Source organism: Monodelphis domestica, chromosome 3 (genome assembly GCF_027887165.1).
Source record: "Monodelphis domestica isolate mMonDom1 chromosome 3, mMonDom1.pri, whole genome shotgun sequence".
Taxonomy (NCBI): domain Eukaryota; kingdom Metazoa; phylum Chordata; class Mammalia; order Didelphimorphia; family Didelphidae; genus Monodelphis; species Monodelphis domestica.
The window spans coordinates 413,788,567-413,812,992 of NC_077229.1; positions in this window are offsets into that span (position 1 = coordinate 413,788,567).

Below are 24,426 nucleotides of genomic sequence, written 5' to 3' on the forward strand. Positions count from 1 at the left end.
TACCTGTGATGTAGGGATGGATATTCAAATTAGGAATATCATCAGCATAATTGAACAAAGCCAACTGAAGTTCCATCATTATTTTAATAGATGGAGATAAAGGATTTGTCAAAATGCGATATACATTCCTTATAAAAACATTAGAAAATATTGGAATAAAGATTACCTCCCTGATTTATAACTAAGCAAAGCATATAAACATTATTAAAAAGGAACTAGATCATTTTGACTACATTAAATTATATTTTGGCACAAATAAAATCAATGAAACCATGATTGGAAGAAAAACAAAATATTTGGAGAAAATTTTATAATAAATATCTCTGATTAAAGCTTATTTCTCAAATATATATAGAGAACTTAATCAAATTTATAAGACTATAAAACATTCCACAAATGAGAAATGGTCAAATTATATGAAAAGGCAGTTTACAGAGGAAGAGATTAAAACTCTCCATAGTCATATAAAAAATGCTCAAAATCACAATTTATTAGAGAAATGCAAATTAGAACAATTCTCAGATACTACCTGACACCTACCAGAATGACTAACATGACCAAAATTGAAATGATAAATGTTGGAGGGGATATGGGAAAATTGGTGGAAATGTCAATGGACAGAAAAATTGTGGAGAGCAATAAAGAACCAGATTCAAAATGTCACAAAACTATGTATACTCTTTGACTCAGAAATATTAGTACCCAAAGAGATCAGAAGTAAGAGAAAGGGACCTACCTGGTATATGGTTATAATTGAATACTATTTCACCACACGGAAAACTAATAGAATGATTTCAGAAAAATCTGGAAACAAACTTATGTGAACTGATGAAAATCAAAATGAGCAGAATCGAAATGATAATGTATACAGTAATATAACTATAATAGCATTATCAACTCTTTAAAACTAAATCATTATTAGCAAAGCAAGTCTTGAAGAAAATTCACAAAGAAAATGCTATCCATAGGCAAAGAAGGAACTATTGGAATTTTAGTGAAAATCAAAATGTGCCATTTTATATTAATATCCTTCAGAAGATTTCTATTGTATGTATGATGTGCCTTCACATTTACACACACACACACACACACACACACACACACACACACACACACACACACACACACATGGTATCTTACCTCAATTAAGGAAATAATAATTAACTTCATTTTAGAAAAAAAATAGAAATATTGGAATATCCAAGAGTTGTGACCAAAAAAGTGGACTAGACTTCCACCTAATAGTATAGCAGAGAATCCAATAAAGAAAAACCTAATATTAAATTTGTATCATATATATATATATATATGATAGTTCTCTACTCTAGGACAATGAAGTATTCATTTTCATAATGAAAAATCACATACATTATAATAATAAAACCTCAAGTTTATATACAATGAGGAAAGAACTTTCAAATCGTGTCTATTTGAGTTCATTGGGATATCCTGGTGAACTGTTTGATTTCCTCTACTTTTATTTAATTTTATAAATTTTTTCAGATTACATTTGAACAATTTTAATAATTGTTTTCTTACATTATGTAGTGCACATTCTTTCCCTCTTAATCATCACTCCCCAATAGTCATGATAGCAGGTAATATTTACATGTTCAAAGGGTTGTGAAAGAAGATAAATAACACCTAAACTAGAGAAAAATTTATGAAGGAAGTAAAATTAGCATTCGATAGAGAGCATTTTTTTTTGTCATGAATCCCTTCATTTTGCCTTAGATATTGAATTGCTAATAAGTTAATTTATTTGCAATTGATTATCATACATTATAGTTGTTACTATGTATAATGTTCTACTGTTTCTGCTTTCTCTGCATCACTTCATATAAGACTTTCTATGTTTTATTACAATTGTTTTGTTTTTATTTTTTATGGCAAAATAGTTTTCTATTATAGTCACATACTATAACTTGTTGAGCCATTCCTCATTGGATGAATATCCTTTCAGTTTCCAATTCTTTGCCACAAGAATAAAAGAGCTGCATAAACATTCATGTAGATTTATATCCTTTACTTCTATCTTTGATCTTTCTGAGCTACAGACCTTGTAGTGGTATTGCTGGGTCAAATTATATGCACAGTTTGATGGACTATTAGGCAGGATTTCAAATTGTTCTCTAGCCCGCTGTGTTGTTTAAACAGGTATGGGAATCCCAGTGGTGTTCCTTTACAATGGGCAGATATAGCTATTGTACCTTGAGCCCAATTCAACATTAGTAATGGCTCTTTCGGTGACAAGAACATCTGATTTTTCAACCACCTATTATTCTTTGAATACCAGTATGATATGAAATGCAAAAAAAAATTGAAAGAAAATCAGAACAGTCATTCAATTATTTATAATAAAAGGAAACATGAAGGCAAATTTTAGAGATGTAGAGCTAGAAGGAAATTTTTGGTCTCTAAACTCCTTTATATTACACAAGGGAAAATTGAGGGCTGGAAGAATGTTATGGGACAGGAAAACAGTTTGTGTCAATTCTTTTATCAAAAGCTTAGGCTTTTTGTTTTTCAAAATGTTCACAGAAAAGCCAAATTTAGCTTTCTCACTGGAAAAACTGGCATTGTTTCTATTATCTCCAGATTAAAAATAAAAGCTTTTGACTTGAGAAGCAAGCAATTCATCCAGTTTATTATATGACAGCCAGTTCCCATAACCTCAAGCAGCTCTGCTGAAGTACAAGTGTTCATTTTGTCACACCAGCTTTACTCTGTCTGATTTTTCCTTAATACAGACTCATATTGCTCTTTGGATTGTCTTAAGAGGGTAAAAGTGGATTGGGTCAGTGCCAAAATTTCCCACTTGGAAATAATTGTTCTGCTCTTATTTAGGCTTACTAAAGAGTTGGAGTATTCTGTCAATCAATTTAGGGAAAAAATCAAAGCTTGAAGAGAGGATGATGGGAATTGCTTTGAATAGTAAAGTGAGTAGTTAGTATCACTATTGTATTGTAATTACAACTTGGTATAAATTATACATGAAATACAAATATTTATGCTAGGGAAATATGGTTATCTAATTCAACAAAATAGATGTGTATTCAGAACCTACTATGGGCAGTACATTTATGTACAGGACTTAAAGGGGCAATGTAGTTTGGGTCCATAGTTCAATATGATGAAGAAGGTTAGTTGCATTCACTTTAGGAAATTATAAAATTATTTCAATGGCATCTAATCATTTCCTCAAAAGAAATTAAATTCTTTTTCATCACAATATTTTCCAGTGAAATTTTATTGTTCCAGTTGAAGATTGGGAAAAAAGGAGAAAAACATAGGGAAAGGAAGGGAATAAAGGTAGCTGGCGTTTCCCCCCTGGGCGGTAGGCAAATTAAACATGGTTTTCTTGTAGTTAGACTAGGAAGTAAATTAAATCAAGCTAGACTCCAAAGAAAGTTAGGTAGCTTTATTTAGGGTTAGGAAAGGAAAGTTTGGGAAAGTCAGGGAAAGTTTGATCTCTGGCAGCTAGGCAGAGACCAAAAGTCTCCACCTAGGTACAGGAAAAAAGGGGCCCAAACCTGGCCTTCTCTCTTCTTTTATTCTCCCTCTGACACCTCCCATAAATGAAGAGGGATGTGTGAGAAAAATCTGCAGTACAGAGTCCTGGGGGATGAAGTCTCCCAGGGGTTATGTCCACTTCAAAGCACACACAGTCAAGAAATAATACTGTTTATCATGAATTGAGATGGTTCATCAAAAAGGCAATAAAGAAGTGGATATTGAATATGAACAATCTGAGGAAAACAATGAATAAGGAATTATGGAGGTAGAAAACCCTACATTTTTCACTAAAATTTAGATATCTAAATTTTAAAATAGGAATTATTCATGAGATATGATGCATTTTCAATCATGCAACCTATTATTATGTAATTGGAGTTATTTAAGAATGAAATAAAATATTTTAATATGACTACTGTAACATTAAGGTACAAAGATTTATTAAATTGTTTGGCCCAAATTAATTATTGAACAAAACTATTGCCTGGAATAGGGTAATACTGGAAAATTCTAAGGCAATGAACAGCAATGTCAACTGAGAAAGTATAGTAACCTCTGGTCTAAAGAGTTTCTCTGTTTTTTTTTTCAACTTCTCAACAATAGTAATCAGGTGGAATATATACTTTCTCTAGTTTCCAATATCTAAGAAAAGAATTGAAATAATATTCAGTATGACAGTAACAGAGAAGGATGTTTCAAGTTCTCCAACAGGATTATTCAGCATATATGGTCCTGCCATCATATTCTCTGCAGGGGAAAAACTGAGCAATATATCTCCAAAGGTTATTATATAAATTCATATCTTCTCATGGAAATCAAACTTATTCTGGCTACAATAATAATGCAGTGAAACACTATATGCTAACATCCACCAACTAGAAAATATAGTATATGAGGATAATGGATAAGGAAATATGTCTGCATGGGCAAAACTCCACTCAGTTTAAAAGAACTGCATATCTCACTGTATCCATTTCTCTCCCTACCTTTCAACAAGAAAACACAAAAAAGAAAAAAAATATGATATTTGTGACTGAAATCTGTGAAATATCAATTGCCCAATCAAAGTAAGAAAGGCGTATAATTGCAATGATAATCATATTGGAATGAATTCAAAAGTAGACAATGCATAGGAAGAAAAATTTTTAAATCTTGAAATTAATAAAGATCTTAAGAAAATAATATTCAAAATTAATGTCCTTGAGCATCCATAGTTTATAAAAACATGCATACATTTTTACCAAACAAAAGAATTTCTAGGTGTGTATCCCAAAGAAAATTTAAAGAGGAAATAGATGTATAGTGTTTAGAAATATTTTAGAATTCTTTTTAGTAGTTCCAAAGAATATAGAAATTGAGGGGATCTCCATCAGTTGGGGAATGTCTGAATAAATTATGGTAAATGATTGTAATGCAACATTATTGTGCCACAAAAAATGATGAACAAGATGATTTCAGAAAAACCTAGAAAGACTTAAATGAAGTTATACAGAGTCAAGTAAACAGAAATAAGAGCAACAACAAACTGTATCCTATATATTGCATATACAAGAAAAAATTTATGAAGGAAATAAGTGAAAAATAATTAACATAAATAACAAAAAAAGATAATGAGGGGAAAAGAATTTGAGAAAAGTTAGATATGACACATCTCTGAAGAAAATTGAATTTTTTTCAATTTAGAAATAGAAAAGAATATACTTTTAATTAGAAGTACATAGTAACTACACAAAAATTGACCATTTATTAGAGTATGAAACCTCACAATCAAATAAAGAAAGGAAAAAATATTGAATGATTTTTTTCAGAACATAATGCAATACAAAATGCATTCAATAGATGATTGTGAAAAATTAAACATAATTGGAAAATAATTATAAATAATGAATGAGAAAAAAGTGTAGAAACAAAATTTTTATTAAAGTTAAAGATAACCATGAGTCAACCTAGCAAAATGTAATAGTTTCAATGCAAGAAGTTCTTAAGGGAAAATTGTTATCTCTAATCTCACTTTAATAAAATAGTAAAAGAGTAACCAATAAATTGGGCAGGCAAATTAAAAAGAAAAAAATGAAAATCCTCAACTAAACAATAAGTTATAAATCCTGAAAATCAAAAGAGAAATTGATAAAATTGAAAGAAAGAAGAGGATTAGATTAATAAATAAAACTAAGAACTAGTAAGAAGAAAACAAAAACAGAAGAAAATTATCTAAGCAACTTATCTAACCACTGCTTAATTTGAATTAAAACCCACTTACCAGCACTAAAAATGAAAAAGATGAATTTTCCACCAGTAAAAATGAATATAAAACCATTTTAGGAGTATTTTGCCACGTTACCTCCCATTAGATCTAACAATGTTAGGGAAATATATGAAATATTTTTCACTTTAAACATTATTTTATTTGGTCAATTCCAAACATTATTCATTGGAAACAAAGATAATTTTCTTTTCCTCTCTCCCCCTTCCCACCACCTCTCCCATAGCCAATGCACGATTCCACTGGGTATCACATGCGTTCTTGGTTCAAACCCATTTCCATGTTGTTGTTATTTGCATTACAGTGTTCATTTAGAGTCTCTCCTCAGTCGTATCCCCTTCCCTCCTGTAGTCAAGCAGTTGCTTTTCCTCAGATTTTTTACTCCCATAGTTTAACCTCGGCTTGTGGATAGTGTTTTTAGATCCCTGCAGATTGTTCAGGGACATTGCATTGACACTAATGGAGAAGCCCATTACCTTCAATTGTACAACACTGTATCATTCTCTGTATATAATGTTTTCCTGGTTCTGCTCCTTTCGCTCTACGTCACTTCTTGGAGGTTGTTCCAGTCTCCATGGAATTCCTCTACTTTATTATTCCTTATAGCACAATAGTATTCCATAACCAACATATACCACAATTTGTTCAGCCATTCCCCAATTGAAGGGCATGCCCTCATTTTCCAATTTTTGGCCACCACAAATAGTGCAGCTATGAATATTCTTGTACAAGTTTTTTACTTATTGTCTCTTTGGAGTACAAACCCAGCAGTGCTCTAGCTGGATCAAGGGCAGACAGTCTTTTATCATCCTTTGGGCATAGTTCCAAATTGCCCTCCACAATGGTTGGATCAATTCACAACTCCACCAGCAATGAATTAATGTCCCTACTTTGCCACATCCCTTCCAGCATTCATTACTTACTTTTGCTGTCATGATAGCCAATCTGCTAGATGTGAGGTGATACCTCAGGGTTGTTTTGATTTGCATCTCTCTGATTATAAGAGATGTAGAGCACTTTTTCATGTGCTTATTAATTGTTTTGATTTCTTTGGCTGAGAACTGCCTGTTCATGTCCCTTGTCCATTTATCAATTGGAGAATGGCTTGATTTGTTGTACAATTGATTTAGCTCTTTGTAAATTTGAGTCATTAAACCTTTGTCAGAGGTTGTTATGAAGATTGTTTCCCAATTTGTTGCTTCCCTTCTGATTTTAATTACGTTAGTTTTGTTTGTACAAAAGCTTTTTAATTTGATGTATTCCAGATTATTTATTTTGCATTTTGTGACTCTTTTTAAGTCTTGCTTGGTTTTAAAACCTCTCCCTTCCCAAAGGTCTGACATGTATATTATTCTGTGTTCGCCTAATTTTCTTATAGTTTCCTTCTTGATGTTCAAGTCATTCACCCATTTCGAATTTATCTTGGTGTAGGGTGTGAGGTGTTGATCTAAACCTAATCTTTCCCACACTGTCCTCCAATTTTCCCAGCAGTTTTATGAAATAGTGGATTTTTGTCCCAAAAGCTGGGATCTTTGGGTTTGTCATATACTGTCTTGCTGAGGTCACTTACCCTGAGTCTATTCCACTGATCCTCCTTTCTGTCTCTTAGCCAGTACCAGGTTGTTTTGGTGACCTCTGCTTTATAATATAGTCTGAGTTCTGGGACTGCAAGGCCCCCTTTCTTTTTATTTTTTTCATTATTTCCCTGGATATCCTTGATCCTTTGTTCTTCCAAATGAACTTTATTAGGTTTTTTTCTAGATGAGTAAAAAATTTTTTGGAAGTTCCATGGGTATGGCACTAAATAGATGAGTTTTGGTAGGATGTTCATTTTTACTATATTGGCTCATCCTACCCATGAGCAGTTAATGTTTTTCCAATTGCTCAAGTCTAGTTTTAATTGTGTGGAGAGTGTTTTGTAGTTGTGTTCATAAAGTTCCTGTGTTTGTCTCGGGAGATAGAGTCCTAAGTATTTTATTTTGTCTAAGGTGATTTTGAATGGGATTTCTCTTTCTAGTTCTTGCTGCTGAGCTGTGTTGGATATATATAGAAATGCTGATGACTTATGCGGGTTTATTTTGTATCCTGCAACTTTGCTAAAGTTGTTGATTATTTCAATTAGCTTTTTGGTCAGTTCCCTAGGATTCATTAAGTAAATCATCATATCATCCGCAAAGAGTGACAGCTTGGTCACCTCATTGACAATTTTAATACCTTCAATTTCTTTTTCTTCTCTAATTGCTACTGCTAGTGTTTCTAGTACAATGTCAAATAGTAGAGGTGATAATGGGCATCCTTGTTTCACTCCTGATCTTATTGGGAATGCATCTAGTTTATCCCTATTGCAGATGATATTAGTTGATGATTTTAGATATATACTGTTTATTATTTTTAGGAACGACCCTTCTATTCCTATGCTTTCTAGTGTTTTTAATAGGAATGGGTGTTGTATTTTATCAAAGGCTTTTTCTGCATCTATTGAGATAATCATGTGGTTCTTGTTGGTTTGCTTGTTGATGTGGTCAATTATGTGGATGGTTTTCCTAATACTGAACCAGCACTGCATCCCTGGTATGAATCCTACTTGATCGTGGTGAATGATTCTTCTGATCACTTGCTGGAGTCTTTTTGCTAGTATCCTAGTTAAGATTTTTGCATCTATATTCATTAGGGAGATTGGTCTATAATTTTCTTTCTCTGTTTTTGGCCTGCCTGGCTTTGGAATTAGTATCATGTTTGTGTCATAAAATAGAATTTGTTAGAACTCCCTCTTTGCTTATTATGTCAAATAGTTTGTATAGTATTGTTGTTAGTTGTTCTTTGAATGCTTGAATTCACTGGTGAATCCATGAGGCCCTGGGGATTTTTTCTTAGGAAGTTCTTTGATGGCCTGTTGGATTTCTTTTTCTGATATGGGATTATTTAAGAAATCTATTTCTCCTTCTGTTGGTCTAGGCAATTTATATTTTTATAAATATTCTTCCATATCACCTAGGTTGTATATTTATCACCATATAGTTGGGCAAAGTAGTTTTTAATGATTACCTTAATTTCCTCTTCGTTGGAGGTGAGGTCCCCCTTTTCATCCTTGATTCTGTTAATTTGCTTTTCTACTTTCCTTTATTTCTTCAAAATTAAATTGACCAGTACTTTTTCTATTTTGTCTGTTTTTTCAAAGTACCAGCTTCTAGTCTTGTTTATTAGCTCAATAGTTCTATCACTTTTGATTTTATTAATTTCTCCCTTAATTTTTAGGATCTCTAGTTTGGTTTTCTTCTGGGGGTTTTTAATTTGTTTGTTCTCAAGTTTTTTGATTTTCATTTCCAATTCATCGATCTCTGCCTTCTCTAATTTGTTAATATATGCACTCACGGATATGAATTTTCCTCAAAGTACTGCTTTTGCTACATCCCATAAGGTTTGAAAGGATGTCTCACCATTGTCATTTCCTCAATGAAATTATTAATTGTTTCTATGATTTCTTCTCTAACTAACCAATTTTGGAGTACCATATTATTTAATTTCCAATTAATTTTTGATCTGGCTCTCCATTTATCCTTTCAGATCAATATTTTTATTGCTTTATGATCTGAAAAGGTTGTATTTATTATTTCTGCTTTTCTGCATTTGAGTGCCATGTTTCTGTGACCTAGTGTATGATCTATTTTTGTGAATGTGCCATGTGGTGCTGAGAAGAAGGTGTATTCCTTTTTGTCCCTATTTATTTTTCTCCATATGTCTATTAATTCTAATTTTTCTAAGGTTTCATTCACCTCTTTTACCTCTTTCTTATTTATTTTTTGGTTTAATTTTATGTAAAATTGATAGTGGTTAGTTCTAGTCTCCCACTAATATGGTTTTACTGTCTGTTTCCTCCTTCAGTTGTCCTAGTTTCTCCATTAAAAATTTGGATGTTATACCATTTGGTGCATACATGTTGATTAGTGATATTTCCTCATTGTCTATACTCCCTTTTAACCTTCCCTATCCCTTTTGATCAGGTCTATTTTTGCTTTGGTGTTGTCAGATATCATGATTGCAACTCCTGCTTTCTTTCTATCAGTTGAGGCCCAAAAGGTCTTACTCCATCCTTTAATTCTAACCTTGTGAGTATCAACCCACCTCATACTGTTTCTTGAAGACAATAAATGGTAGGGTTTGGGGTTCTAATCTAATCTGGTATTTGTCTACATTTTATGGGTGAATTCATCCCATTCACGTTCAAAGTTATGATTGTCACTTGTGGATTCCCTGGCATTTTCATATTTTCCCCTAGTTCTGACCATTCTTTAGCTATATCCTTTTGAACCAGTGATTTACTTTAGGTTATTCCCCCTAATCCCCTCCCTTGATATGCTTCCCTTTCTAGCCCCTCTCTTTTTATGCTCCCTTCCCCTCCCCCCTTTCCTTTCCTCCCTTTTTATACTCTGTCCTTCCTCTCCCTCCTTGATTTTCCTTTCTTTCTTACCCTGTTGGATAAGATAGAATTCAGGATCCCACTGGATCTAGATGTTCTTCCCTCTCAGATATGATTTCACTGCGAGTACGTTTTAAGTAATTCTACTTCGTGCTCGCTTCCTCTCCTTCTCATTTGAGAGTTCTTCCTTTCACCTTCCCATGTGTGTCTTTGTATGGGAAAGATTATTCAATTTAGTCCCCCCCATTTCTTGAAATAATTTTAGTATTATCGATGATTCCCCCCTCCCTTTTTCTTTCTTGGCCCCCCCTTTCACCAAATCTTCTTGATGCCCCAATCTTTCCCTATGCATGATTCTGCTAACTACTCTTATGATGCAAACAATTTTTGAGAGTTACACAATACATTTTCCCCACATATTAATATATATATATATAATTTGATATAAATGTAGTCCTTAAAGAAGAGAGTTTGACTTAAAGAAAAAGATAAGATTCATCTCCTTTTCCCTTTCTTTCATATTTACCTTTTCATGTTTCTCTTGCTTTCTGTGATTGGATATCAAAATTTCCACTAAGTTATGGTCTTTTCTTAGCAAATGCTTGGAAATCTTCTATTTTGTTGAATGCCCATACTTTCCCCTAGAAGTATATAGTCAGTTTTGCTGGGTAGTTGTTTCTTGGTTGGAGACCCAGCTCTCTTGCCTTTCTAAATATTGTGTTCCATGCTTTGCAATCTCTTAGTGTGTTAGCCACTAAGTCGTGTGTGATCCTTATGGGAGCCCCCCTATATCTGAAGCTCCTCTTCTTGGCTTCGTGTAGAATTTTCTCCTTTTCTTGGAAGCTCTTGAATTTGGCGTTTACATTCCTGGGGTTTTTTTGGGGGGGGATTTAATAAAGAGGGTGTTCTATAAACCCTTTCTATTTCTATTTTTCCCCCTTGCTCCAGAACCTGTAGGCAATTTCCTTCTATAATCTCTTGTAGAATACCATTGAGGTTTTTGTTTATCTCTGGTTTTTCAGGGAGACCAATAATTTTGAGGTTGTCTCTTCTTCTTCTGTTTTCCAAGTCTGTGACCTTTTCAGTGAGATATTTTATGTTTTCTTCTAATTCATTAATTTTTTGGCTTTGCTTTATTGATTCTTGCTGCTTTGTAATCTCGCTGTCTTCCATTTGCTTAATTCTGGTCATTGGGGACTGGTTTTGCTTTTCAGCTTTGTCTGCCCTTCTATTAGATGCTTCCAGCTCTTTCTCCAATTGTGAAGTTTTGTCTATCAGACTGCTGATCTCTTTCTCCCATTTTTCTTTCCAAAAGGTTTCCATCTTTTGGGAAAGCTCCAATTTGAGATCTTCCAGAGCTTGTGGATAGTTTCCATTTTGGGAGGCATGTTCTGATTTTGTTTGGATTTCATCCTCATTCTCTTCTTTTCCTTGGGTACTCCCTCCATAAAAGTTTTCAATAGTCACTTCCTCCCCCCTTTCTTTTTGGAGGCTTGATTCTAGGCCATGTGAGCCATCCCTTTTGGTGTTTTTATTCCACTTTCTTTTTTGGTCTGGGGTCTGGGTGATATGGGCGGGTTTTCTGTGAATTTAGGTTGCCTCAGACTATTTCTTCCCAGCCTCCGAGGTTTCTTAGAGTGTGGGCCCCTGTGTTCAGCCCAACCTCCCAGGCGATCAGCGCGGCCCCCCAGGTGTTAAGCTCTGCCCAGGTGCTCAGCGCAACCTCCCCTGAGTTCAGTTCCATACTCCCTGTGCTCAGCGCAGGATTCTCCTGTGAGACTGCCCTGAGAGATCGTTTCCTTGCAGTCTTTAGATCACAAGGACCCTGGTGTGCCCCCCCCCCAGACAGAGACACTCCTCACTCACTCGCTGTCCCAGTGAGCACTCTGATAGTTTATTCTGGTTTGTTGGGGGGATAGGGGGGAGGGACAGCTCAGTTCACATTTTTGTGTGAGCTTTTCCTCCTCCTTATAGTGTGGAAATGTTCAAACACCATGTACCTTCATTTATGTGGGGTACTGGAGAATCCCTTCTTTCTTCCAAAGGTGATTTTTATGCTCTTTTGAGATAGTCTATTTCATTTGGTGCTGGGGAGTTGAAGCAAGTTGCGTGTAGATTGCAGCCATCTTTACCCAGAAGTCAAATAGATGAAATTTTATGAAAATATAAATTACCCAGATTAACAGAATAAGAAATTATATAGCCACATATATATATGTATACACACACACACACACACACACACACACACACACACACACACACACATAGAAGAAGCCATCATATAAAATATAAAATAAAAAAAAAATCCTCAATGTCAGGTTCATTCAGAAGAGAATTCTACCAAACTCTTAAAGAAGAATTAATTCTAATGCTATATAAAGTATTTGGAAAAAAATAGTCAAAGTACTTCTATAAGATTCTTTTTATGGCATAAATATGGTGTTGATACAAAAACTAAAAAGAGAAAAAATAGAGAGAAAACTATAGACCAATTTCCCTGATGAATACTGAAGGAAAAAATTTTAAATACTAGCAGAGATTATAGGAATATATATTCTGACCAAGTGGGATTTATACCACGAATACAAGACTGATTAAATGTTGGGAAAACAGTACAACTGACTTTATAAATAATATAATTAACATAATTAATAATTATCTCAATAGACTAAAAAAAGCTTTTGACAATAAAGGATACCTATTCTATTACATCACAAGAATATAAAATAAGTTCACCTTTATTTAAAATGAGAAAATCATTAATCAGCTGTATTTGGAATGAAAAATGAATTAGACACCTTTACAATATTATTGAGGATTAAATAAAAATTCCCATTTTTGCCTCTGTTATTTAGTAGGATACTATTGTAGAAAGGAGAACTAAACAAGTTCTGGACTTTCTGCCACTGAGTTGGAACAAACAGCAGTGAAGTATTAGAGAGAAGATATTAACAAGACTGACATTTGGTGGGGGTAGGGGCAACTGGGAGTGGCAGTTGGTCTTGTCATGAGTACTTCCTTCCTGGCCCTGGAGGTAGAAGGAGCTTTCTCCATGTCTCTGGATAAAAGTGCCTCTATTTTCCTGATTATCCCAACGGTGAACTCTCCCTGGATTCCTGTGATCCTGTCATCGACAAAAGGACTTAAGGGAAGCAGTTTGAACTGTAAGGCCAGTCTTTAGGGGCATAAGCCTGAAGAGACAGGTACAACCAGTTCTGAAGGGCAGAACTTTTCTTCCTCTCACTGTCTACTGCTAATACTTTTTAAAGTAAGAAAGCTAGGACAGATATAGCATAGGCATGAATAAGAGAAACCCTCCACCAGCCTGTGAGGCCTGGCCTCAGCTCTAAAGTTGAGAGATACTCAAACCTCATCTAGGGAATCCCTCTTCCCTCTTCCCTATATCATCCCAATCCAACTTGTTATTAAAATTTATCTTTATTAGATTTCTCAGTCAGATAAGAGGACTAACATTTCAGGGGATATAGAATGAGCTGAACCTCAGGACAGCCAGTCGACTATAAACATTACATAGTAGACCCCTGCTTCATGACTAAGTCTGGGGGGAGGCTTGTCCCTCAGGAGAGTCCATGCTTACCTGTTCTGGGGTATCTGCAACATTAATCTATTGAGAAGATGTCCCCTCATGCTATTATAAGTGGCCCATTTCTAGGGAACAGCATTTTTGAAAAGTAGCCTCTCAGCATGGGGCATCCCTCTCTCTTGTTACCTCACTGGCAGCCATATTCCCTCTCTCCCTTCAACTCTTCCTTTCCTTGCTACAAAACCTTTCATATACCTTGCTTTTCAATCCCACCCATTTTCTTATAAATATTACAGTTTTTGGTGAGCTAGCCAGGAGACATAGTAGAATTAAAACATTTCAATAAAAAATTGGCTACAGATATAAAATGGACTGGACCACATGATGTATTGCTTATTACCCCAACAGCTTTATAATTGCAGGGAAAGACTCATGGTTCCTCTGTTCCCACATAAAACCAGAAAAATTCAACATCACTGTAACAGATATAGAAGATAATTAGACAAAAGTTAGTGCTGATAAATGAAAACAAAAACTGATTAACATCAAAATTACACCACAAAGAAACAATAGTGACACATAATGTTCAAGACAACAAGACCCCAGCAGTCAAGCATGCTACAGTGAGAAGATAACTTTCCAGCCCAGAGGAAAAGAATCCCAGTGGAAAAGCATCCCTGAGGAAAAGATTTTAAACGAGCCCAGAGGAAAAGATTTTAAAGTATCACAAAGGAGAGGTATCAAGAAAAGCTGCTAGAAAGAAGAAACAAAGGGAAAAAAACTGAAATGGACAGCTAAGACTTTTTGAACTTTGTAAATTTGTTTATATAAGAAGAGTTCAGATGGGAAACAAGACATATGTAAGACTGAGTGAGTCAAAATCATAAAACAAAATTAATTTCACAGATTAGGGAAATAGCATGCATCACTACATAACTTGGAAGAAAGAAGAGATTCATCAGTCAACATGAGAAGTGGAAATATGAAGAAACTTGATGTGTATAAATTCATCACAACACTATCAGACACAAAACACAAAAACACAAACTGACACATTTGGATTGTCTAAATTGTTTGAATGCCAAGCACATGTTTGTTTAAAAAGTATTTTACATAAAAGGTGAGAGAGATGGAGTCAAGTTGGTTGCCTAGAGTCAGCAACAGATAAGACCTCCATAAAACATTGCTCACAAAATCAAAAGCACAATGCTTGGAAGGTACTGAAAACAAAATCTAAAAACAGGGCTGTTAGGGAACCTTCCTCCTGGATCCAACTTAAAAGGTATGCTACCCAAAAAAGCCTGAAGTCTAGAACACATGGGTTTAAGGGGAAGGAAGAAGGAAAGTCACAGGACCACTCCCCCACCTACAGGGCTGAGCCTTCAGAGGTGGCTGGAATCTCTGGGCAGTTAAGGGCTCTAGTCTGGAGGGAGTACTTTGCCAGCAAAGCTGAGCCAGGCTCATGTTTTGGCCTCAGAGCATATCCAGCTTTGCAGATCAACTCCTCCAGACTGGCTCAATCTCATCAATAGGGCAGATAAGAAGTCTTCAGAGGGCAGGAAGCTCAAGCTCTAAGACCCCTCCTCCACAGACTGATCTGAGGGCCTTGATGATTAAGCCACAAGGGCAAAAGCTGCAAAAAATACAGGCAATAATCTTGACAAGAGGACAGGAAGCCCAGCTCCTTTTCAACTTGTTCTGTCAGCTGGAGAAGAGCTGACTAACCTGACCCATCAGCAGAACAAAGAAGAAGCCTTGTCAGGACAGAATAGTGCAAACCCACAGATCCCACACATAATGAGAGGAGCAAGACTACAGGCAACTACTGGGGGCTGGGGGAAAGGGGGAAAAATATAAGCAAAAAACAGAAAAAGAAAAAATAAATTACAATCAACAGCTTCTATCCAGGCAATGAACAAGGAGCAAATGCAACAGAGGAAGATCAAGGAACATCAATCAAAAACACAGAAACTCCAGCAAATTGGACACTGACTTTGGAAGAACTCAAAATACAATTCCAAACCAATTAAGAGAGGCAGAAGAAAACTGGGAAAATAACTTTAAAAAGCAAAACAAATCATCTGGAAACAGAAAATAGTGTCTTGAAAGCCAAAATTAATCAGCTTGAAAATGAAGGAAAAGAGATGAAAAATCAGAAGGAGAATGATAATCAAAAAGCCAGGGATGAAATTCAGTCTTTAAAAACTAGAATCCAACAACAAGAAGGAAACAACTTCACAAGACAGAAGGAAACTATATAACAAAATCCAAAGATTGAAAAAAAAATTGAAGAAAATATGAAACACCTCATCTACAAAACAGAAGATTGAGAAAAGAGGTCTAAGAGAGATAACATAAGAATCATTGTACTACAGGAAGATCATGACAAAAGAAAAAGCCTGGACATTATTCTATAGGAAATTATCCAAGAAAACTGCCCCTATATTCTTGAACAATAGGGAAAAGTGGAGATTGAAAGAATCCACAAAGCACCTCCTGTACTTAATCCCCATCTGAAAATACCAAGGAATTTTATAGCCAAATTCAAGAACTACCAAACCAAGGAAAAATATTACAAGCTGCTAAGAAGAAATCATTTAGATATCATGGAATTACAATTAGGATAACACAGGATCTGGCTGCATGTACACTGAAGGACTGAAAGACCTGGAATACTATATTCCAGAAAGCAAGGGGATGAGGTCTACAATCATGAATCCATTACTCAGCAAAGATGACTATATTCTTCCAGGGGAAAGTATGGTCATTTCATACAATAGAAGTTTTCCAAGTATACGTAAAGAAAAGATCAAACTTGAAAAGAAAATTTGATGCCCAAACACAGAACTCAAGAGAATCACTAAAAGGTAAATAAGAAAGGTGAAAAAACAAACAAAAAAAAACCCTTTTTAAAGTGACTCAATAATTTAAAATGATATATATCCCTACAAGAAAAAATAATTTTTGTAACTCTTAAAAATTATTATCATTACCTGGGTAGCTAGAAGAATTATACTTAGCGGGAACAGTGACAAACTGTATAGGATGAAATGCCAAAACATAAGTAGGTTGGAGACAGGAAATTCTTAATTCTTTCATGCATTGAAATTGACTCAAAGAGGGAAGAACAATCACATCCATTGGTGTAGAGAATTGATTTGTGCCCTAGAGAGAAGTAGAAGGGAAACAAACAGACTGGTAGGGAGTGAAGAAATACAAGGGAGGGAGAGAGTGTGGAGGTAGTTTAAAAAGACTATAAAGAAAATAAGGGGGGATAAGAGGAGGATAGAAAGGGAAGTAAAATAAAGGTGAGAATTAGGGGAACTCATTAAAAACAAAACACTGGTATAGAAGGAAATAATGGAAGATGAAAGGTCAGGGCTAGGAGTAGAAATAAAAATGTAGGGAAATACACACCTGGTAATCATAACTCTGAATGTGAATGGAATGAACTCACCCATAAAATGCATGCAAATAGCAGAGTGGATTGCAAAACAAAATCCTACCATATGTTGTCTATATGAAACACACATGAAAAAGGTAGACACAATAGGGTAAAGGTAAGTGGATGGAGCAAAATCTATTGGGCATCAACTGAGAAAAAGAAGGCAGGAATCTCAATCATGATATCTGAGAAAATCAAAGTAAAAATAGTTCTAGTTAAAATAGATATAGAAGACAGTATAGACAATGAGGAAATATATGTACTCAAAATGTATGCACCAAATGGAAAAGCATCCATATTTCTAAAGGAGAAACTAGTGGAGCTCAAGGATGAAATAGATAGAAAAACAATAGTAGTGAGAGACCTGAACCTTCTTCTATCATAATTAGATAAATCAGATAAAAATAAATAAGAAAGGGATAAGAAAAATGAATGAAATCTTAGAAAAAATTAGAGTTAGTAGATATGTGGAGAAAATACACCTTCTTTGCAGAAGCACTTGGTACATTCACAAAGACTGACCATGTACTAAGTCATAAAAACATGGCAAACAAGTGTAAAAGAGAAGAAATATTAAATGCAAGATTTTCAGATCATAATACAATAAAAATAATTAGGAAGGGTACATGGAGAGGAAAATCAAAAATTAATTGGAAATGAAATAATATGATTCTCCAAAATTGGTTAAAGAACAAATCATAGAAAAATTAATAATTTCATTGAAGAAAATGACAATGATGAGACATCCTTTCAAAATCTATGGAATACATCCAAAGCAGTACTTAAGGGGAAATTTATATCTTTGAATTAATATATTAACAGATTAGGGAGGGCAGAGGTAAATTATTGGGCATGCAAATTAAAAAAAAACTAGAAAATGAACAAATTAAAAATCCTCAGATGAAAACAAAATTAGAGATCCTAAAAATTAATGAAGAAATTAACAAAATTAAAAGTCAAAGAAGTATTGATTTAATAAATAAGACTAGAAGCTAGTCATTTGAAAAAAAATCAAATAAAAAAGACAAAGTACTGGTCAATATAATTAAAAAAAATGAAAGAAGAAAAACCAAATTGACAGTATCAAAGATGAAGAGTAAAATCTCACCTCTAATGAAGAGGAAATTAAGGTAGTCATTAAAAACTATTATGCCCAATTATGTGGCAATAAATATGGCAATATAAGTGATATGGATGAATATTTACAAAAATACAAATCACCTAGATTAACAGAAGAAGAAATAGAATGCCTAAATAACCTCATATCAGAAAAAGAAATTGAACAAGACTTCAAAGAACTGCCTAAGAAAAAGTTCCCATGTCCAGAATGATTCACAAATGAATTCTACCAAACATTCAAAGAAATACTATTCCTAATATTATACAATGTATTTGACAGAATAAGCAAAGAAGGAGTTCTACCAAATTCCTCTTATAACACAAATATGGTACTGATTCCAAAGCCAGGGAGGGCAAAAAAAAAAGAAAGAAAGAAAGAAAGAAAGAAAGAAAGAAAGAAAGAAAGAAAGAAAGAAAGAAAGAAAGAAAGAAAGAAAGAAAGAAAGAAAGAAAACTATAGACTAATCTCCTTAATGAACATAGATGCAAAAATCTTAAATAGAATACTACCAAAAAGACTCCAGCAAGTGATCAAGACAGTTATTCATTTTGATAATGTGGGATTTATAGAAAGAGAAATTCCATTTAAAACCATCCTAGGCAATGAAAAATACAGAGGAATCTATCTGTCAAGACAAACACAGGAACTATATGAACACAACTACAAAATACTTTCCACACAACTAAAACTAGGTCTAAATAATTGGGAAAATATTAACTGCTCATAGGTAGGATGAGCTAACATAATAAAAATGACAATCTTATCCAAACTGATTTACTTATTTAGTGCCATACCCATCGAACTACCAAAAAACTTTTTTACTGAATTAGAAAAAAAAAAACACAGCATAACAACACTCATTTAGAAGAACAAAAAATCAAGGATATCTAGGGGAATAATGAAAAAAAAAGTGTGAAGGAAGATGACCTTTTAGCAGCAGACATCAAAACAATATGGTACTGGCTAAAAGACAGAAAAAGGGATCTGTAGAATGGACTTGGGGTAAGTGACCTCAGTAAGACAGTCTATGATAAACCCAAAGATCCCAGCTTTTGGGACAAAAAAGTTCACTATTTGATAAAAACTGCTGAGAAAATTAGAAGACAATATGGGAGAGATTGGGTTTGGATCAATAACTCACTCCTTACACAAAGGTAAACTCAGAATGGGTGAGTGACTTGAACATAAAAAATGAAACTATAAGTAAATTAAGTGAACATGAAATAGTGTATGTGTCAGATATTTTGGAAAGGAAAGATTTTAATACCAAGCAAGACTTTAAAAAGTTACAAAATATAAAGTAAATAATTTTGATTAATAAAATTTTAAAAAATCTACAAACAAAACCAATGCAACCAAAATCAAAAGGGAAGCAACAAATTGGGAAATAATCTTCATAAGAAAAACCTCTGACAAAAGTGTAATTACTCAAATTTTCAAAGAGCTAAATCAATTGTACAAAAAATCAAACCATTCCCCAATTGATAAATGGGCAAGGAATGTGAAAAGGTAATTTTGAGATGAAGAAATCAGAACTAGTAATAAGCACATGAAAAAAGTGTTCTAAATCTCTTATAATCAGAGAGATGCAAATCAAGACAACTCTGAGGAACCACCTCACACCTAGCAGATTGACTAATATGACAACAATGGAAAATAATGAATGCTGGAGGGTATGTGGCAAAGTTGGGACATTAATGCCCTGCTGGTGGAGTTGTGAATTGATCCAACCCTTCTGAGGTTAATTTGGAACTATGTCCAAAGGGCACTAAAAGACTGTCTTCCCTTTGATCCAGTCATAGCACTGCTGAGTTTGTACCCCCAAAGAAATATTAAGGAAAAAGACTTATACAAGATTATTTATAGCTATGCTCTTTGTAGTGGCCAACAATTAAAAAATGAAAGATTGCACTCCATTTGAGGAATGACTGAACAAATTGTGGTATATGTTGGTGATGGAGTACTATTGTGCTCAAAGGAATAATGAACTGGAAGAATTTCATGTGAATTGGAATGATCTCCAGGAATTGATGCAGAGTGAGAGGAGCAGAACCAGTATTACATTTTCCACAGAGACTGACAGACTATGGTACAATCAAATTTAATGGACTTGTACATTAGTTGCAATGAGGTAGTTCTGAATAACCCAGAGGGATCTTTGAGAAAGAACACTATCCACATTCCGACAAAAACTATGGGAGCAGAAATACAGAAGAAAAGCAACTGCTTGATTTCATGTTTTGATGGGGATATGATAGGGGATGTAGACTCTAAATGATAATCTTAGTGCAAACATAAACAACATGAAAATAGGTTTTGACCAAGGATACATGTAAAACCCAGTGGAATTGCACATTGGCTACATGAAGGAGTGGGCAGAGAGGAGGAAAAGTATATGATTCTTGTAACCAAGGAAAAATGTTCTAAGTCGTCCTATTAAATAAAATTTAAAAAAGAAAAAGAAAGAAAAGATATTAAAGAGAACTGACATAAGGCATGCACTACCAAGGAGGTCAGAAGAAGTAATACAATTGTAGTCTAATGGTCTGTTTGAAGAATTTTTGAATGGATTGTGAGGCATGAGAGACACTGGCCCAGGGCCTTTCAGCACCACATGCCTGCATCAAAGAAGGAGTTTTTCTCTGTGAGAAAAGAACATTTATAATCACTCAAAAGAAACATGAGAAGTGGAAATTTAGGAATATCTCCATCTCGAATATTCATGAGGGCTATTTGTGTCAGGCCTGCAGTGGGAAGATACATGAGCAGCCAAAGTCGGACATACTATATTATTAGGATTAATTAAGCCAAAGGGCTAATGAGGACCATTTGGAGTAATTGGGTTCTTGGCAGTTAAGGACAGGGTAAAGAATAGTGGGTGAGATTTCTTTAAGGCCAGACAGAATCTTGGAAAGTGGGCCTATTGGAATTCTGGATAATGTAAGTCAATTGACTTTTCCAACTGCTGATCTTCACAGTAGGGATTATCCTGGAGGTTTTATTTGGTTTGTTTTTTGTTTGTTTGTTTGTATTTCCCCTAGTAGAAGCCTGGTGTTTCTGTTCCCTGAAAAACTGAAAAAAACAACAACAAAACAGTGGCAGGTGAAGGAGGAAAACAGGTTAGAGTTTCTGGAATATGTTTGTTGGGGAAATCAACAGAAAATAGAAAGAGAGGGCCAAGTAATTTTGAGGCCTAAGCAGGACTAAAAGACTAACTAGGCCTGGCAGTGGGCAGAGAGAGTGAATAACCACACTGATTTAAAGCTGAAAGAGATCTAAGGAGACAAAAAAAGACTGCATTTTTCCTCTGTGTGACTGGAGACAGAGGCAGCCATTTTTGAGGCCTATGTAGGCCCAGAAGCCTATTGTGAAATTTAGATTACTCCACCCCATTTAGATCTTACTTTATGGAGAAGATGAAATTATAATCTCCTGATTGAACAATGAAGGTACTTAGTTCTTACTTTATAGTGAATCTAGAATTTTAAGCTGTCTATTTTAAGATCTTACTACAAAATTGTGTTAAGTAACTATAAAGGGTAAATTAATCACAAAAAGGTCAAATAACTAACAAAAGGTGAACTTAACAAAGAAGTGTTAAGTAACTCAAAAGATATAATCTAATCAAAGAAGATGAGAACTAAAGAATGGGCAGTCTTGGAGAAAAACCTCTGATGTGATTGGTAGATGTGAAAATTGAGAAGAGGGGACACAAGAGTAAAAGCTCTATATATTTCATGTCACTTCTCTCTCCAGTACCTTTGGAGGTGGAGAGTTGGCTAATGGCAAAGTGCTGGGTCTTTTGGCATCTTGGCATGGCTGCAGCTATTGTCTGGTTTGGTGGTGAGTTTCTGGCTGAGTTTTTCTCCTTTACTTTCCAACTTGATCCTCTTAGAAGTCTCTAATCTTCTTCAGAGACCTAGTGGCAGAGATCTTGAACTCCCCTGGCACAAGCCAGGTGAGAGAAATCCTATACCTTCTTCCCTCTTTCTCCTTAAATCCTTCCCTCTATATTAATTAAAATTACCATTAATTTCCAAACTGACTTGGGTATTTTATTTGGGATTTTTTCCATGGTGACCAATTAATTTTTATTTTTAAGTCACCACCCTAAAATTATCTCCACATTGCTTAGGCCAAAAAGCCTACTTAGGCCTGGAAGGGCTGGTAGTTGATCAAGAGACTGATTCAAAGTTGAGAGAATTTAACAGAGAAAGTAAACTTTATTATAATTTAGCATAGTGTATTTAGAATATATGTGGGAATTAGTATAGATTAAGGAGTGATAAAAAGGCTCAGGGTAACCCAAACAAGAAAGAAGCAAGTTCTTGTGAACTAGAGGGAAGTGGGTAAAAGCTTAGCCCCATATTAGATTTTGGGATCCTAATCCTCAACCTTTGTTACCTTTCCTTACCTTTCCTCAAACCTTTTCCTAAATACTTATTGTATAGAATTTTTTTTGGTTTTACAAGCTGCCTCCAAATACTTTTACTCTCACCTCAAGCTATTAGGCACCTGCCTGATTGACTACAAGCTGAAAAAAGATACTATATCCAATTCCCTCCAACCCTTAAGATTCCTATAACAACAGTTCCTGGCCATTCTTATCTACAATATTCAATGCAATATTATTTCTAACAGTATACTGATCTTGACTTGGTGATATAATTTTATTCTTCTTTAATGGGAAAGGACAACCATTGAGTACAGGCAAGGAAATTTAATAGACAGTTTAGTAGACTCTCCTCTTATGATACATGATGTGTGATGCTAAGCAATAAAATTATCTCCTTAGGATTTTATCAACTTAATCTATAATTTGCAAATGTGTATTTTCTATGCCCACTATCTGAAAGAAAAGTAAATGATTCTGTCAATTGTATGTATGTATGTATGTATGTATGTATGTATGTATGTATGTATGTATGTAGGATGGAAAACAAAGTAGAGAGTTTGAAGTCTGAGATTCTTGGGAAAATTCATTGGCTTTTGGCTACTGGATTTTTGCCTATTTTATTTATTTTCTCATTAGCATTTTTAATGAGCTCTTTCCAGTTTTCATTAAGTTCACCCTCATTTATTCTAGCGTCATATTTATTGGTTAGTTAGAAGAGGATTCTAATAAGGACCATGCAATGTGTCTGAAAATGTGTTTTATGGCCATAAGATTAATTTCCCTGTAATACTATGTATACACACACACATATGTATGCATAGATATAGATAGATATGTCCACCTTCACTATAATTATATGTATTACACACAAATATTTCCACAGTACAAGTTTCATTTAGCTTTTGAAGCGAATGTTGGTTGAGTTTCTTTTTTAATTTCCCAGATCAATACCTGGCCAAGCCCAATATACATAGTTCATCCCCATTGGTAAATCTAATTGCCATTAAACATATGCCAAACAATATGTATGGAAAGAGATATGTGTGTATGTGTTCATTTGTGTCTGTATTTTTCATTCAAAAATGTTATTTTGAAACAGATTCTTTAATTTTCCCTGGACTGCCAAAGAGTTCCAGGACATACTGAGAACCATTGCCATTAAGAATATCATAATGAAAACTAATATTTCAAAAATACAAATTAGTTGACAGGAAGATGTCTATTAAGATATTGTCCTGTGTATAGTATGCCCTTAAATAAACATTTTTAATCTAGGAAGAACAACTCAAAGCTCATTTTCTACAGATAGTGAGCCAGGGATTTGTTATTTAGAAATCAGGAATAGAATGCTTCTCATAAACTCTGAGTAGCAGTAGACATAGAGCTCCTTAATAATATCTATTAAGTTCTTCTCCAGTCCTGATAAGCATGACTCAGCAAAGGAAAGACATTGTGTAGGATCATCTAGTGTAATATTTATTAGGAAAAATGGGTGGATTGAAGAACAGGGGATACAGAAGATTCTATAACAGGGAATAAAGAAGTTGAAGGGAGAGAGGGAATATGGCTGCTTGTGAGGTAAAAGGAGAGAGATGTCCCCTGCCAAGAGGCTATTTTGAAAAATGGGGTTCCTGAGGAATGGGCCACTTATGGGCCTGAGGGGACGTCTTCTCTATGGATTGATGTGGAAGATACCCCAGAGCAGGTAGCATGGACTCTCCA